Here is a 16,059-nt window from a genome sequence, read left to right on the forward strand (position 1 = left end):
GCCTAGGCAAAACCACCCTCCTAATCTCTGGAATCAGGACATAAAGGGACTTCCCCTTCACTTTCAGCATTTTTTTTTGTTAAATTAATTTGTCTGCATAACATCAACAGCATGGGCAAGCTCTGCAGTTGTTTTTGCCACACTCAGAAGCACCCCCTGACTCTTCAGGTTGGACCTCAAAGCTGTGCCAGAAGCTTGTGAAGCTCTGGAAGAGGTCAATGCAGGAAAATGGATCCGAGCCGGTTTCTCCAAGGCAGATAATCAGATTGTACTTGCAGGAACATCAAACCAAGCATGTGCTTCTACTTCCTCATTGCGATGAGCTTGGAGTTAAGGAAGACGGGGTGGGAGGGAGACCTTTCGACATGAAAATCACCTGGCAGGAAGTCAGAGCTGTGCACAAAGCTCCCTGGACTTCCCAGACCCTGCCTTCGGGGTGCAGCGCTTTGCAGGGGAGCAGGTATCGGTCCAGCAACCTCCCACGGGGCGTCCGGCAGAGCTTAGCAGCTCAGACATGCTGCTGAAGCTTTGTGGGACTGGCTTCTGCAGGGAGCCAAAGCAAAAGACAAATACTTTCTCTTTGCAGGGTTTTAAGCAAGTTTCTTGCACGGATCACTCGGCAGCCTTTGCAGAAGGGATGCACCTCCCCATTGTTAGGACATTGCCATCATGGCAAACACTAACAGGACCACACCGATACACTACTGAAACCCTGAGAGTCTCAGCCACTGTGCAGTGTTCAGAGTCATAAGAAACATAAGAACCCTCTGGAAAATTCATGCCAGTCACCTGGACAGAGGCTCTGTGCAGTGGCACTGGTGAGCCAGAACAGATGCTCCTGCTTTCACATTTGTCCTGTCTGTCCTAGAAGTCACTGCTCTGAAGATGTCATTTTGTGATACTGTCTTGGGGTACATACGCTCAGTAACACAGATATATGTCACACTGAGATGCCTTTGGCAGCTGCAAAAACCAACCCAAAATGAGATTTTGTGGCGGGGCTGCACAGCACCAGCCAACGTGACAGGCAGCCTGCAACCACAGACCTGCCATTGGGATGCTTTTAGCAGCCCAACACCTCTCCCAGCTCCCAGCTGCTGCTTCTGGTGGCCGAGTGACAGCACAACCCTTGCAGTTCACAGCCATCCTTCTGCCCCACAGCCCACACAGCTTGCCAGGAGCCCACAAATAGCCCCCAGCACCTCTGGGTGCACACACGGCTGGGACAGGACTCATGTACACTGGGGAAGAACATCACCACACGCACCCTATGTTCTAACACAGCACAGTAAGACTGTCACAAGCAGTTACTACACTGTTGATAGCTGGTTTTCTTCAGACAAGACCTACGTAGGAACTTTTCCCTTGCATTGTTTTTGTTTTGAACATTTGGGCAAACGTTGCTAATCACTCCTCATCTGACAGACACCGCAGAAGTGTTAAACGTGAGTCACGATTTCAAAGCAAAAATTAGAAAAAATTTTAAATAAATTGAGATGCAATCTTGCTGTGATTAGAGGAGAAAGTATCCTTAGTGCTTTGATCACTTCTTGAGTTCTTAAAGATGGTATCGATTTTGCCAGCACCATGCTCAGCCTGGTGTGTGGCTGGGGCCAGGACTCTGAGGCACTGGAAATCTTCAATGGAAAATGAAAACCCAGGTCTGCTTCTAGTTTTGAGGAAATTACTCTGTTTCTGTAATAGGCTATGGGACTACTCTAAGCTGACGTGCAGTACAAAGTTACTACACCGCGGCTGTGTTATTTATTAATAGCACAGCTGTATTGATCCCATAAAGCTTTATTTAAGTACAGGGTGATTTGAATTAATAGCTTTTACCTCGTTGTGCTAGGGGCCACGCAGACACGCTATAAATCAGACAGTCCCTGCCCCAAAGTGCTCCCAAACCAGATTAGAACAAGATGCAGCAGGTGGAGGAGACGAACTTGAGGGAAGGGAGGAGGAGGAAGTGGAAGGCAAGCAGCATTATGCACAGTGAGCAGAACTCTCTGCTCAGCAACAGCCAGGCACTGCCAGCTGGCAGGGACTCGCAGGCATCAAAGATGAGTCTTCAGAGGGCCTTGAAGAAGGTTAAGGAAGTGACTGTTTTAAGGGAGTTTCCCTTATGTATGTATAAGAAATAGCCCGCGGGAGTAGCACATGGTGCTTGTGGGTGAAACAGACTAGCAGACAGCTCCATCTTCTAGAGGGCTGGGTGCTTCTTGGCCTAATGGGTCAAGAAAATTGCCCTGTGAAGTGTGCCTGATTTTCTTCCATTCACAGGTACTCTCCTGTCTCTGAATTTCTACCCAGAACATTTAGAAGATAGTGAAATAGACTTTAAAGGTGCTAATGATGTAATTATAAAAAACACACACAAAAGACATCTCAGCATTTCAAGACAAATTCAAACCAAGTGCACTGCCAACATGCCACACTCCGTGCTTCCCCTTTGAAAAAAAAATGGCTTTCTGCACTTCAAAGAGGGCTTTGTTTCACTTGTTTAGCACAAGATGCAAATACATTGTCAGATAGAGCAGAAATAAAAATGCATTTTGCACCACAGGGAGCAAAAATACCCAAGCAGCCACTCAAATGAGAATGAACTCATGAGGCACAGTGGGCAAGGGAGGCATTAGGTTTCTTCTATCTAGTTTATTCCATTTTTAATTAAAACAATTTTTTAAAAATCAAATCTCCTTGCAACAAGAGAAGAAGAGAGATTTTAACAGACCAAAGCCAGGGTAAGAGAACCAAGCAGAGAAATGGGAGCATGGCCATGACACAATCCTCCCTTTAACTGTGCATGAGCTTATTTTTTTCTGGGGAGGGGAACAACTAACACTTTTTGACCAGCTCATACATCTGACACACAGGAAAGAATCTTCTAATATCCCCAGGAGAAGCACCACCAGAGGCTTTTTCCCCTCTTTTGGGTGGTGGTGTCCCAGGTGAGGGGATGTCTGGAGAACAGCCGAGCAGAGCAGGCCTGATGACGAGCTCGCTGCCGTACCACTGAGGATGCACGGCCCAGGCTCCCTGCAACCATCTCAGGTAGAAATCCTCCCTCCACCTCCTGGCCCTACTCCTCAGTGTAGGATACAACTGAGGTGGATCACCGTAAGGCCATGCCAGAGAGATCATTTTATGATCTCTTTTAGATCACAGGACCATGCTAGGGCTGAGCAGCGGTACTCAACAGAGCTGCCACAGGCCCTTAAAGGACGCGACACGCAGAAGCTGCTTTGCCCTGTGCCCCCTTCATGGTGGGAGGCAAATGAAAACAAAATTCACCTTTTTATTTGTCCCAGTTCCTAAGCTTGAAATGATTCAGATTGTGGTCCTGTTTCAGCAGAACTCATCTCAGATGGAAATTACAGCAAAGTCATAGAGCAGTGTGGTAATATGGGAATTTCTAAGGAAGGTATGCAGTGGATACCCTTGAGAGGGGGATTTGACTTTCCAGCAGCAGCTGATGAACCCAGGGCAGGGAAGTTTGGGCACGTTTGAGCAGGATGTCCACGAACACAAAGAAACAAGCCTTTCCATTTACTAGCCACTTCTGCAGGGCACCCAAGGGCAACCCTGAAGGACCCCACGCACACAGCAGTCACGTCGTCCTGCAGTTTGCTCCTGGTCTGCGATCCACTCCCAGCGGCCTGCTGCTGCCAGGGTCCCTTCACCTTGCAGCAGGTATTTGAAAATTATATTAACTTCCCTGAGCAACACAGAGAAGCTTGCAGGGTTCCGAAAAGTTTCATCTGGGGCTGTCTGAAGAGAGACTGGAAGGGGGTTGAGGCCTTTCATCTTAAATTTAATAAGGCAGCGGCTAGGGTTGGCACTGCCGATCCTCCCTGTGCTCTCCAGGCATTTCACTCCACACCTACAATTTACTGGAGTCTTTCCACAGGCTTTGCCTTTCCCAGGCACACAGGTGGTATAACTGAGAGGACGAAAGGAAAAGAGCTTGGTATTGTTTTGGAAACGCTCCCAGCGCCAACACCAGTTTCATTCCCCAGCTGCCCTCCACATGAGGTAATGGCCGCCGCGTGCGCACGGCACCTGCGTCCAGAGCCAGCACCGCGCCTGGGCCGCACTCTCCTCGCATGCCCTCGGCCTCAGGAATGTTTTGTGCCAGCAGGAACTTCCCTCCTTCCCTCCACCTGCTCCCGTTTGGCACCCCCAGCCTCCGGGCCGGAGCAGGACAGGGAAGCTCCCACGTATTTCTTCCCAGACATTATCTGGCGCAGCACGGCGATGACAGAACTGACTAAAGCTTCATTATGAAATATGGAAACATTTCAAACCTCCTGCTCCAACTTTAATTTGTGCATTATAGCTGCTGCAAGTACTCCGTTTATCATAATAGAGTCCCTTATTTATCAGTCCATCCAAAAATAAAATTATGAAAATGGATTTAAAGAGAAAAATACGTTTAGTGAGTAGAACTGCCTCTGCAGTCCTCCCCGTGCCCGGAGGAGCGGCCGAGGTTCTGGCACGAGATGGGAAGCTCAATAGCTGCACTTCAGCACAGCTGCCAGAAAGAATACAGTCAGACCAGGCCAGAACCTCAGCATTAAACCTGATTTCTTCCAGTCAAAAGCTTCCTGCACATAATCCCGCATGGCAGATAAATGCTCCAAGTCAAGTTCCTGAAGCTGTATCTGGTGACTTGAGGAGACCCCACGGAAACTTCCATTTCCTATTTGCAGCGCCCAGGAACATGCTCCCAGCCTCAGAGGCTACCCCTGAGCAAAACGGGAGCTGAATCCCCCCCTGGGACAAAGCATCACTCAGCACACGATCTGGATGAAGCAGAGCTTTTCCTCTTCGCTTCTTTTTATAAATTTTTAAGTCACTGTAATGGATGCTGAAAGGGGCCCGCCCGACAACCCTGAGTCTAGAAATGCCTCTGTGCCTGCAGGAGACAAGCAGCAGGGCAGCCAGCGTGGCCATGTCCTGCCCTGGCGGGCAGGGAGGAGCGATCTTACCCCAGCCTCATCCCTGGGAGGCTCTGCAGAGGCTGCTGGAGGCCAGCTACACGCGCTGCTCCAAGCAGAGTGCTCCTGCAGTGCTATCTTCCGAGCCAGCAAAGCTACACCTTCACTGGAAATGAAACACACCTTAAATGAGCAAGTGAAAAATTCTCTGGCCAAAAATAGAAGGTGTCCAGATGATTCGCCTGTGTGTGAGCTGCTTTACTGCTCAATATAATTTCCTTACCCATTTCATATTGGCTTACAAGCTAAAAACCCCAATCTCTGTGTCCATTCCTTCCACGGCTCTAGGAATTGCTTTACTGGGAGGAAAACCAAGAATGAAGAATTCTGTATTTTCTTTCTTCATTTAGAACGCAACATACCTCATTTGATCTTAGAATACAATAGAAAATAATACTCTCAATCTTAGCTTCTGTGAACTATTTCTCACAATTCATATTCTTATTTGCATTTCTACACACTTCCAATTTTGAAATTGTTCTGCAACCTATTCAATCAGCTTAAAGGGGAAAGGCTGAGACCTCAAAGTTCATAAATAAAGTAACAGCAGTTGTGAACCTGGCATCAAAATGGAGAAAGGTTAATGCTACTGCTTGCTTTCCCAAAGCCATCTCAAAAGGGTTTACACAAACAGCTGAAACCTCTCTCACTCTGCATTTCCTTTCACCTAGCCCAGAAAGTCAGTGGTATCTGCAAACAGGGGAGAACACAGATCCAGCGACTGCAAGGATCTTATTTACCGGTAGGTAATAGGATCATATTTACTGATAGAAAATTTATGAATGCTTTTGGCTCCCTGATCCACATTTCCTGAATAAATAAGGCTGTGGCCTGGGTCACTGGGAATAAGAGAGGAAGTTCCTACCGTATGATTTTCTGAAAGACAGCACGACCTTGAGGACAATTTATTTCAATGGGAACAACACAGCTAGTCTTCTTACAGAGCGCTCAGGGAAGCAGACCCTGCTCATCCCCCAAATATATTCAGAGCAGAGGCAACCACTTCGCACTGCAATTCAAGGCTGTCTGAGTTTTCACCTGTAGATACGCAGATAAACTTATATCATCGGCTTCCAGGTTTCTGTGGGCTGGTATGTCAGCAACAGCTACAGTGATTTAGTGCAACAGCTCCAAATGGATTAAATCACACAGTCATTTGAATTTTACCCAGGCTTGTCACACAAATCTCAGAAACCACTGTCTTGCATAAAAACTTCCTCTCGATACTCCCGAGAAGTCATGACAAAAACCAAAAGTTCAGTTGAAAAAGAGAAACAAAGACTCCTAGCATTGAACACAGAGGCAGCACAAACAACGCGTCTGAAAAATCTTAATTGCACTAAAGAAGCAACTTCCTCCACTTTACTCAGTACAACTTCCCCATTTTTGATGTATTATCATGTATCTTATGTATTTTTTTAAATGAAGTCAGTTTTCACTTGATTTCCGTGATGTATACTCTTCACAAGGAATAATGCTGTGTTTCAACTTCTGGAATATTTTCATAAGCACAATACCACTAAAACGTTCCCCGTGTGGCATGCTGCACAACCAACGATATTTCCTATTTAACAGCCTCCTCAAAGAGGGGCATAGCAAGAAGAAATTTGCTACAAACTTCACTGAAGGTGGATTTCACTTTCTATCTTGAGTGATAGAAATGATTTGTGATCTTACAATGCCCCGAGTTTAACTACACCCTGCATTTATTTCAACACTGCCTGTGCAAGAATATTTGAAGCAACTCAGTGAAAGGACAGTTGTCATTTCTTTAAGAACCTACTAAAAGGTCTCCTAACAACAATGCATCTGATGCATGCATTTTCCTTCATCTGTGTTTGTAGCATTTAGAGAGACACCTACCTCCATGCTGTTTAGTATTTATAGTGATGTTATGACACCCTCTGTGGATTATATTTACTCTTTGGTCCGCAAGCAAAGTTGCCATTTAGATTACACGAAGTATAAGACATTATTCCTGATCCCCAGGTCTCTGTAACTGTGAATCACAAGCTGCCAGAAGCCACATTTTACCTTCATTTTTTGCAAGTAAGTACTGAACATGAAATAAAGACTTTTTTCATGTAAGAATTCTCATTCAAAAACATCTTGCAAAGATTATGTAAATATAAGTTAAATGCATTTAAGACTTTTAAGACTTTTATTTCCCAGATATATCTATCTGAGCTTCTTTTCCTGTAGTATTTACTCATCTTTTTTTCTTAACCTCCTAAAAATAATTTTGCTTTGCCAATTCTACAATTAGTCCAAGGCCGGATTCACACCCAGCCCCTGCCACAGCAGCCACCTTTGAGAAAGGCACACGAGCCCCCAGGGACTCGGCTCCTTTGGCTTCCCCAGCAGGAACAACCAGACAAGAGGACTGCTCGCCGCAAGCCCAGACTTTGCCCTTCAGAAGGGAGCACAGCAGCACGTTTCTGATGCCACGGCTGTCATGTGTGCAGGGCGGCCAAGGACCACCTCTCCCTGACTTTCTGTAGGAACTGGAGAGAGCAGGAGCTGGCAGGCCCCAAAACAACAGCTATTTAAGTTTAACCACACAACAAATCTGTTCCCTTCTCCTCCTCTCCACATGCAGAGCCTCTTTAGCTCGGGTGTAATGGCACACAGCTCAGGTTATTTGCCTTAACAGGAGACACGGGATAAAACCTGATGGAGTACAATTTGTCAGAGGCTATTACAATTGCTCTACCCTATGCATGCAGGCAAGGTCAACTCACGTACCATTGTATTCCAGGATTTCCTTCTGATTCCTATCATGTATCCCAAAAGGATTAAGAGAAGTTAACAGCTCACAGAACAGCTTAGCCCATCCAAGGGCAAAAACCAGACTTGCTAAATGGTGCTGCTTTTATTCCAGCCAGGCCAACTGGGGAGAAGATACTCACATGCAGGCAACTTGACTTAATTTCACTGTGAAGACAAATCCTCAAAGAAATGATGCACAGGTGCAAGTATTTCCCTAATGTCACACCTTTCAGGAGGCCATTCAAAGGCTCTTCACACTTAAACTGACTTTAGAAGATTAGCAACACACAAGCACACGAGATCAGATATTTGCTGATAGTGCACATACATTGGAATAATCATGTAATCTCTTTTCTTTGGTTTTTGAGGCAGATATGACTGTGCCTGAAGAAGATACCGATCTGTCTACCTAATAATCACAAATCCCTTATAAAATATGCCTGAAATGAATAAATTGTGAAGGTAAGAAGGGAAAACATAAATATCCTCATTAACTCATACATACATACACAAAACTTTACATAACATATGGAGGAGTTGGAAAGACGCCCGCAGACGTAATTGCATTTCTGTGTGAAGAGCATTTACACTCTCTCATCTCTGCTTTCCCCATTCATTTTAGTAATTACATGGAGAGAAGCAGCTAACATGCTTGTAATTAAAACCAGCAGTGAGGATTTCTAGGTGTTTTGATACAAGAGAACTGACATGGAAAGCAAGCAGAGCTGGCAGGAGGGGATTACTGCAGCCATACAGAACAACTCAGGCCCGGATAGGGTTGGTGCGAGAGTGCCCACACGGTGCTCTGCAGAATGGTTGCAGGCAATGGGAATAACAGTCCAGATCACAAACGCTCTCCACATTCGGTGTTTGCTGAAGGATATTTGATCACACGACCTGGAGAAGCTTTGTTGCTGCTGGAGACCTCTTGTTTCTGTCTGCTAAACTCAGGGAGTGGAAAACAGCCACTTGGCACGATCCACATGGCTTCATTTTCTATTCATTTTCCTTGGCGTTTTATTGGCAAAGGCTGTAACAGTTATTTCAGTTCGGTGGGTGGAGCTGCTATGAAAACTCCAGGTCTCCTCATTTTCATGATGAATATTCATGATTTAAGCAATCTGTACTCAGCAGACTTTGTTGCCCTTTCTTCCTCTTCCCTGCTACCCAAGTAGTAGCTGTGCAGAATGTTATATTTAATGTGCAAGTACACTTCTGTTTCATCTTCAAATGAAAACTGGACAATGTCCGGGCTTAAGCTGGAAGTCTGCGTGTATTGAACTGAAGCATGGCATGTTTGTGGCCCAAGTATTAATAAATCTCATGACAAAGAACAAGATAGATGGCAGAAAGCAGGAATGGTAATTGAGGAGTCAAATCTTTCCCTGGGAGCTTCTGCCTCAACATAGCCCAGAAACTGGCTTTTGAAAATACATTTACTAGGGCAATTTACAAAAAAATAAATAAAAATCACAAGACTTTCCTCTAGGCTGTTTCTATGGTCATCTGAGCTTCTTTGCAGCTTCCTGACAACTTAACAGCCAGGGAAAGACCTAAAGCACATTAAGGTTTGGTGTTCTTCTAGCAAGAATGGAAACGCTAATTCCAAAAGACACACCCCTGGCAAAAACAAGCTGTCAGCAATATTATGCAGATGATAACAGAAATATTATTGTGTGGTAAACCAAGACCAGAGGATGAATCTCCTTATAGGTGAGTGATTGTTGAGTATTTTTGGGAAGTCTGTAAAATAACCTGTAAAACACTCGGCTGTATACAAAGCACTGACTAGACAGAATTTCCCATTCTGTGTTCAGATTTGCCGTCACAAAAGGCACCCACATCACTTCCCCAAATACATCGCACCATTTTGGGGCTTGATTTTAGAGTTCAGATACATTCTACCTGTAAAGGAAGAAGCACTCGACAGTACGGCATCCCAATCAAATGCGGCATGGCACTTTGCACCCTAGGAAATGACACAATACACTACGCATAATGCATTTGCATGTTGGTCCTGCAAAATTAAGTGTCTAATATTCTTGTAGAGGAACCGTGCTCACCTACTAATAGCTGTAAATAACCGAGATGTGGATCAGCAGATGCATGCCAGGACAGAGACACTGGGAAGTTTGTTTATTTTTTTATTTTTTTATTTTTTAATCAAAACAGTTACATTAAGAGGGATCTTTTTAAAGCCTAAACTGTAATTAACCCTTACTACTAACTTGATAATCTTTCAGTTACACTGACCTTGATGGCTTTGGGAACTTCAGCTTGGTCAGGCGCTGTGCTGGCTCAGGAGTGTCATCAACTGTCTGCATGGCACCCAGCCAGGCTGCCAAAGCGCCAGCCACCCAAATCCCACTGCTGTTCGCTGGCACACTGCTCCAAACTCCACACTCCTCCTTTACAGATATGCAAATTTGTTTCTTTTCTAATACGCAAAAAAAAAAGGAAATTACCAACAGCTAATTAGGGTCAAACGAATGTTTCATACCAATTAGTGAAACCAATACCCTTTTATTTTGAATAGTCATGCTCTCCTGGCTTCCGAGACAGGTCAATAAAGCTGCCTTCATTTCAATACAGTGATAATTCAACAGCATTCAATTGCTCATTTTTTCAGTGAGGTCTGGGTTCAGGCTTCTTGCGAAGTAGGAAGCCGCAGTGAAGTAGATGTCAGGATTGTTGATGCCATGATTTTTTTCAAAGAATGTCTGTCAGTAGCGAAATATTGAAGAGCATGACCAAATCCTTACCTCAAGTAATTATTCTGAGACACAGAAGCTGATAAACACACCCAGTTTACCTGGTCAGCACAGCCCAGGGCAGTGGTCTTGGCTAGTATTCTTCCCACACTGCTTTGTCAGAATCTCTCTCCCTCCCTGAACTGTCAAGTACAACACGTTTTGTGCTTTGTACTGCAGAGCAATCAGATATCCTTCAGTGCTGGAAGGTTTTGGGGTGTGTATGGGGTGTGTACGGGTGCTGGGTGGGTTTTCTACAGATTCTTCTGAACAAAGGAAAGCATACCTTGCTACCAACATCTACAGAGGCTGTCTCTTTTGACCCACATGTGGCACCAAGACATCTGCAAGTGCATGTATAGATTGCTTCTGTGCACAGAGGACCAAAACCCGTGGCTTGGATTTCAGCTGCCAGAAGTACCGAGCTGACCTGGATGCACTTCACCTGAATTCTCTTGCGGACTGGGAATAAGAACCCTTTTAAAAGATTTATTTTAGTTGCCATTCACAGCCTGGCATTCTCTTCCATCTTCTCAGCATGGCTTGTTGCACTCAGGACGTTCCAGGCTGCTCTGTCTCCTTCTCTCAGCTCTGGGCTGGCTGGGGCACGAGCAAAGCAATCGCTAAGGAAAGACTAAACAACAGGTTTTTCTTTCTATTAAAAGTGACTTTCCATATCCAGTTTTATGTTCCATTGTTGCTTTGCAAAAAGTTGGAGCAACTGCCAAAGCAGAGCTAGGTAATTAAAACAGCTAATGATCCATTTGCCCATGTTTTTAAACATGAGCTCTCAGAAACAGGATTTCTATGGATACAGGGCCGTATCGCACTGATGAAGGACGAGATTTCACTTTGCATAAGCTCCAAATCGCAGCAGAAAGGGAAGAGAAGCCCCTGTGGCTGCAGCATGCCAATACTGCTGAGGAGGCACACCAGGAGCATGCGCCATCCCCTAACGTCTTGGCAATGGGCAGCACAGACCCAAGCGCCTACCTCAGCAGGCAAGCAATCCATACACACTGCAGGCAAACGACACAGATGGGTGGTATTTAAGCAGAGCAAGTCAGCTGCACAAGCAGCTCTTACGTGGCATCCAAAGGATTCAGTAAAAGACTGCTTGGACACAAAATTCCCACATTTGTTAAGTCGCTCTGTCACTTCAGTTTTCTGATAGCACCCAATCAACAATCGCCGACCTGCTTTTGGCACGAGCTTCCTCCAAGTTGTTCAGAGCTGGGGGTCACAAACATCCTGCAACAAGAGCAAGACCCCAGCGCTTTTGAACTTCTCCAGGTTCCTTGCCCAGCTCCCTGATCCATTTCTCCCTCAGCTCCTCATCTGCTTTGCTCCCCTGTCTGTTTATTTAGCTCTTCTTCCAGAACTAAGTAGTACTGATGGGGACCACAGAGAATACTTTGTGGCCAGGACCACAGCAAGCGTGAGGAGGATGAGGCCTGAGGGGAACCACGTGGGACTTGCTTCCATAGGCTACACTATGGGGTCCAGTGCCCACTCCCAGCTCTTTTCTTGCTGGTTCTATAAGGTCAGAATCAATCCTGCTGCCAGCCTTTGCTCTCTGGCTACACAGCAGGACACTGCTGATGTGCGCCCGAAGCAGCAGCACTCAACAATTATTGCTTAGAGAGCAGCTAAAGAGGTGCTTTAGGAGGCCTGGCCAGATGAGAGGAACAAATTGAAGGCAGGGTAAGAACAAGGGAATTCCCACAGCTGCAGTCGGTATAGAAAACCCACAGAAAGGCCTGTACACACCAGAGAGAGATAACAAAAGGTGAGGTTAATATGTGCTCTAGCAAATGTGGCTTCACTCACCGTTTTCCTTCACCAGATTTGTGGCTTGTTTACCTCCAGTTCTTTCACTAAAAGATATAATTGGCTGTTCAATTAAAAAGACAAGAAAAGTGTACACTGCGGCACAGCCTCAGGGTACTCTAGCCTGCGCACTAACAAGGTCAGGGAGCATATTTATTGTGCTATTCAGTAGAGAAAAAGAGAGGGAAAGCTCCCCTGCCCCACACAGAGCACAGCACGCGGCACAGTGCCTCCCCGCACGCACTGCGCAGGCGCGTGGCCCCAGCAGCAGCCCCAGCCAAGCTGTTCTTTCACCTCTCTGCAAATCCCCACTTTGGAAAGAAGGGGCTCTGGGACACTTACAGAGCACCGACAGCTTTCTAACTTCAGCTTTTCTGAAAGAACTGTGAAAATATTCCCCAAACAAAGGATTTTTATCCTTCGTAGTTCTGCTTAGTGCTCTGCTTAGAACAGGGCAAGTGTCTCTGGTGATAGGGGTGGGAGAACAAACAGTCCCTGGTCAGCATGACTTTGTGGGATGATGAGGCGGCAGACTCAGCGTATCCCAAATACAGAACACAAATTTCTCCCTGGTATCAGCCAGGGAGATACAGAAGTTCGGTGTTGCTCTGACAGCAGTTTGTTTTGTTGGCTGCTCTGCTCCAAACCGAACATGCACCACAACTCACGTAAGGCCCAAGCATTATGTTTTCAGCAATATTTGTAGAAGCAGCTGCAGTGAGTACTGAGTACCTTAAGAACATCCTCACTCTCCCTACAGCATGGAAAGGAGAGGGTGGAAAAGCAGCGTGCAGCAGCAGTGATGAGCCTGCCTTCAGCAAGCCGAGGCGGCCGGCAGCAGGCACGGCTCCACCGGCTCCTCCAGCAGCCTTCCTCGCCTGGAGCTCCAGCAGCATCGCCCCTCCTCTACGCACAAAGGCCAGAAGAGCTGTGGCTGTGCTAGGTCCCTGCAGACCCCCAGTTTTGCCCCCTCAACTGCCCAGCGCCAGCGCTTCCCTTTGGTGGGGACAAACCCTCTTGTCCCGCATCTCTCCGGCCCGGTTCACCAGCACAGTTTGCACCCAGAGCTCCAAGGAAGGAAGGTCCGAGCATGGCTTGCCGTATCACCTCGCCTCCGAGATGAAAGAGCGCACTTTTTTTGTAGCAGAATCCTGCAGCGCAGAATTACTGTGCTAATTTCTTTGGCTAATGCTGAAGTCAGGCTGCTACAAGCTTGTTTTGGCCTCTTGCCACTGCGGAGTGTGAAGAGCGACTGAAACAAGCAGCACGTAAGTCAAGTGTGGGAAACACAGGGCAGACAGAAACCCTGCTTGTGTCATAGGCCAGTAGATGGACAGTAGGAAACACACAAATCTTGAAATGAAGTCTTTTATCTGAAAGGAAGGAAGTGCCTTGGGACCATGCGAGTCACTGACCTTCCCGGCACACGCGCCCTGCAGACTCAGCTGAGGCGAGAGCGGTGCAGTCGTTGTGCACGTGAAATCCTGCTCCTAGTACTGAGAGAGCTGAAGGCACCAGGGGAAGCCTTCTGAGTTTTATAATTAGGTGACAGGTAGCCTGCAGAGAACTCGGGGGCTTGGTTTGAAGGAGAGCACTATGGGAATGGGAGGATGCTCCCTGGGCTGTCTTTGCCAAACAAATTTGAAGTCAGAAATTTGGTGGTTTTTTTTTTGTTTGTTGTTTTTTTTTTTAACCTCCAACAATGGAGGAATAAAGTCTTTTTTCATTTATTTTCACTCTCACTCCAACCATTCTGTACTACAGTCTCCCTGATTATACAGCTGAATTTTCCATTTTTAGGATTCTCCATGCAAGACTAGTGTTGAGTGTACAGCACATCATTATTTGCCTACTATTTCCCTGAATTTGAAGATCAATTTCACAATAAGGTTATGTCTGTAGTTTTGGGGGTGTAGTTCCTTTCTGCAGATATCTGAGCCAAGATTTGCAAAAACAGGTTTTCATAGATTTTAAATGGGAATGCATGAGTAAGAGAATTGATTCATGTACTGTCACCCAGCCCTGAGCTGAGTATTTGGCAAAGATTTGGCATTTCCATTTCACACTGCGTTGCTGACTTGCACATCTCTGTCCTGTCATGGAACAGGAATGCACCACAAAAGTTAAATAATTAATTAATACAAAGTAAATTTCAAAACTTCACATAAAAGATTTACCACAAAGTACTCACAAACTGTTTTTACGACAGAAATATCGAGTGGGAATCTCATGAATAAATCTAAATAATGAGGGCATTTGAAATCTAACATTTACTTGGCAATATTCTTAAAAAAAAAAAAAAAAAAAAGTGAGACAGAGAGAGAGAAAATACAGCAAAAAGTGATGGGCCATGATTACTTGTTTTGGTGCAGCGAAAGCAAGTGCTCCAGGACTGCGATGGGAGCCTTACACACAGCGCTGCAGATTGGCATCTGCTCCGCGCACACGCATTCGTACACGTAGAGGCAAGCATCGACATTTTTCAAAAGCCATTAATTCCCCAGAGTCAGCAGCCAGCTCTCCAGCAGATTCCCCGATAGCGTGGTGCAAAACGCACACGCTGAAGCGGAGACTTCGCTGCGGCCTCGGCCTGCACAAGCCACCTCGGGCCTGCGTGAGCCACTCCAGGCCTGCCCTCACAGGGGGCTCGCCAGGTGCCCTAGAGACAATCCGAAACCCTCAAAGGACGCGAAGGTGCTCAGTGCCTTTAAAGGCTGGCACTTGTCTGTAATTTCTGACACCTCTCGGGCGGCAGGTGCTCTGCCTGCGCTGCTGCAGCAATGCAGCACTTGGGCCTCAGGCTCCTCACGGCTCCCCGCACTTCTAAACTTCTGCTGTTTTGTGGCAATGCAGTTGCTGTTCAAGGAGAAATAATGCGAGAGGAGAGGACGGGGAAGAGCTCTGCCCAAGGCAGCATGAAAATAAGCCATAGCAGGTCTCTCTGATGAGTTTCTCCAGTGTGCCCTGCCCCTCTCAGGAGACACATCAAAGGGAGACGGGGAAATCAGTCCACGGTAGCGAGCCTGCTGGAGCCCGCTTGCTCAGCACAGGCAAAATTAATTAAGAGGGAGGCAGAAAAAGAGCCAATATGAGTCTGATTCTGTCAGGGAGCAAAGCACCAACAAACAGCAAATGCTAATTCAGGAGTTTTCCATCTCTATTCACACCTGTCAGCGGGAAAGAGGACCACAATTCAGATTTGAAATAGAATAGATTTGTGTACCTCTGAGGCAGCACGGTGCTACATCCACCGCTGCTTCCTGGAAGCTTACAGAAACCAAAGCTAGCTCAAGAAAAAACCAGCCCCTGCAACACAGGGCTGCAGGAAAATACATCAATGTACTGCTTACTGCTGTTACAGAAAACAAAGTGAGGATGAGGCCTCACACACAGCAGGAGAAGCCACAAATAGGGACCTCTTCCCCTGGTACTAGTGAGCATCTTGTCAGAACTAGACCATCAAAACCAAAAAATAATTCAAGAGAAATTAATCCTATTTGACATAACAAGCAGGATCACTTTTTAATATTGCTTTTCTGCATACTAAACTCTAAAACATGAGGCCCACAGTAGCAGGAGAAAACGAAATGTCAAATAGGAAACTCCTAAAATGTGGGGTTTCCAGACACTGAGGTGCTGTAGTAGGGAGTCCCTTGGAAATACTCATAAATTAATTAGATTAAAAATGTAAAGCCATCAGTCCAGGGGCA

At 46.1% G+C, this 16,059-nt stretch overlaps 1 long non-coding RNA gene across 1 annotated transcript in view; it reads right to left on the reverse strand.

The window, feature by feature from the left end:
• Positions 1–16,059, reverse strand: part of LOC121058858 — a 60,411-nt gene that overhangs the window by 25,526 nt on the left and 18,826 nt on the right. Inside the window, exon 5 of the long non-coding RNA XR_005814377.1 lies at positions 10,023–10,206. This is a non-coding gene — a long non-coding RNA (uncharacterized LOC121058858). The remainder of the gene's footprint in view (positions 1–10,022; positions 10,207–16,059) is intronic.

This window comes from Cygnus olor, chromosome 23 (genome assembly GCF_009769625.2).
Source record: "Cygnus olor isolate bCygOlo1 chromosome 23, bCygOlo1.pri.v2, whole genome shotgun sequence".
Lineage (NCBI taxonomy): Eukaryota > Metazoa > Chordata > Aves > Anseriformes > Anatidae > Cygnus > Cygnus olor.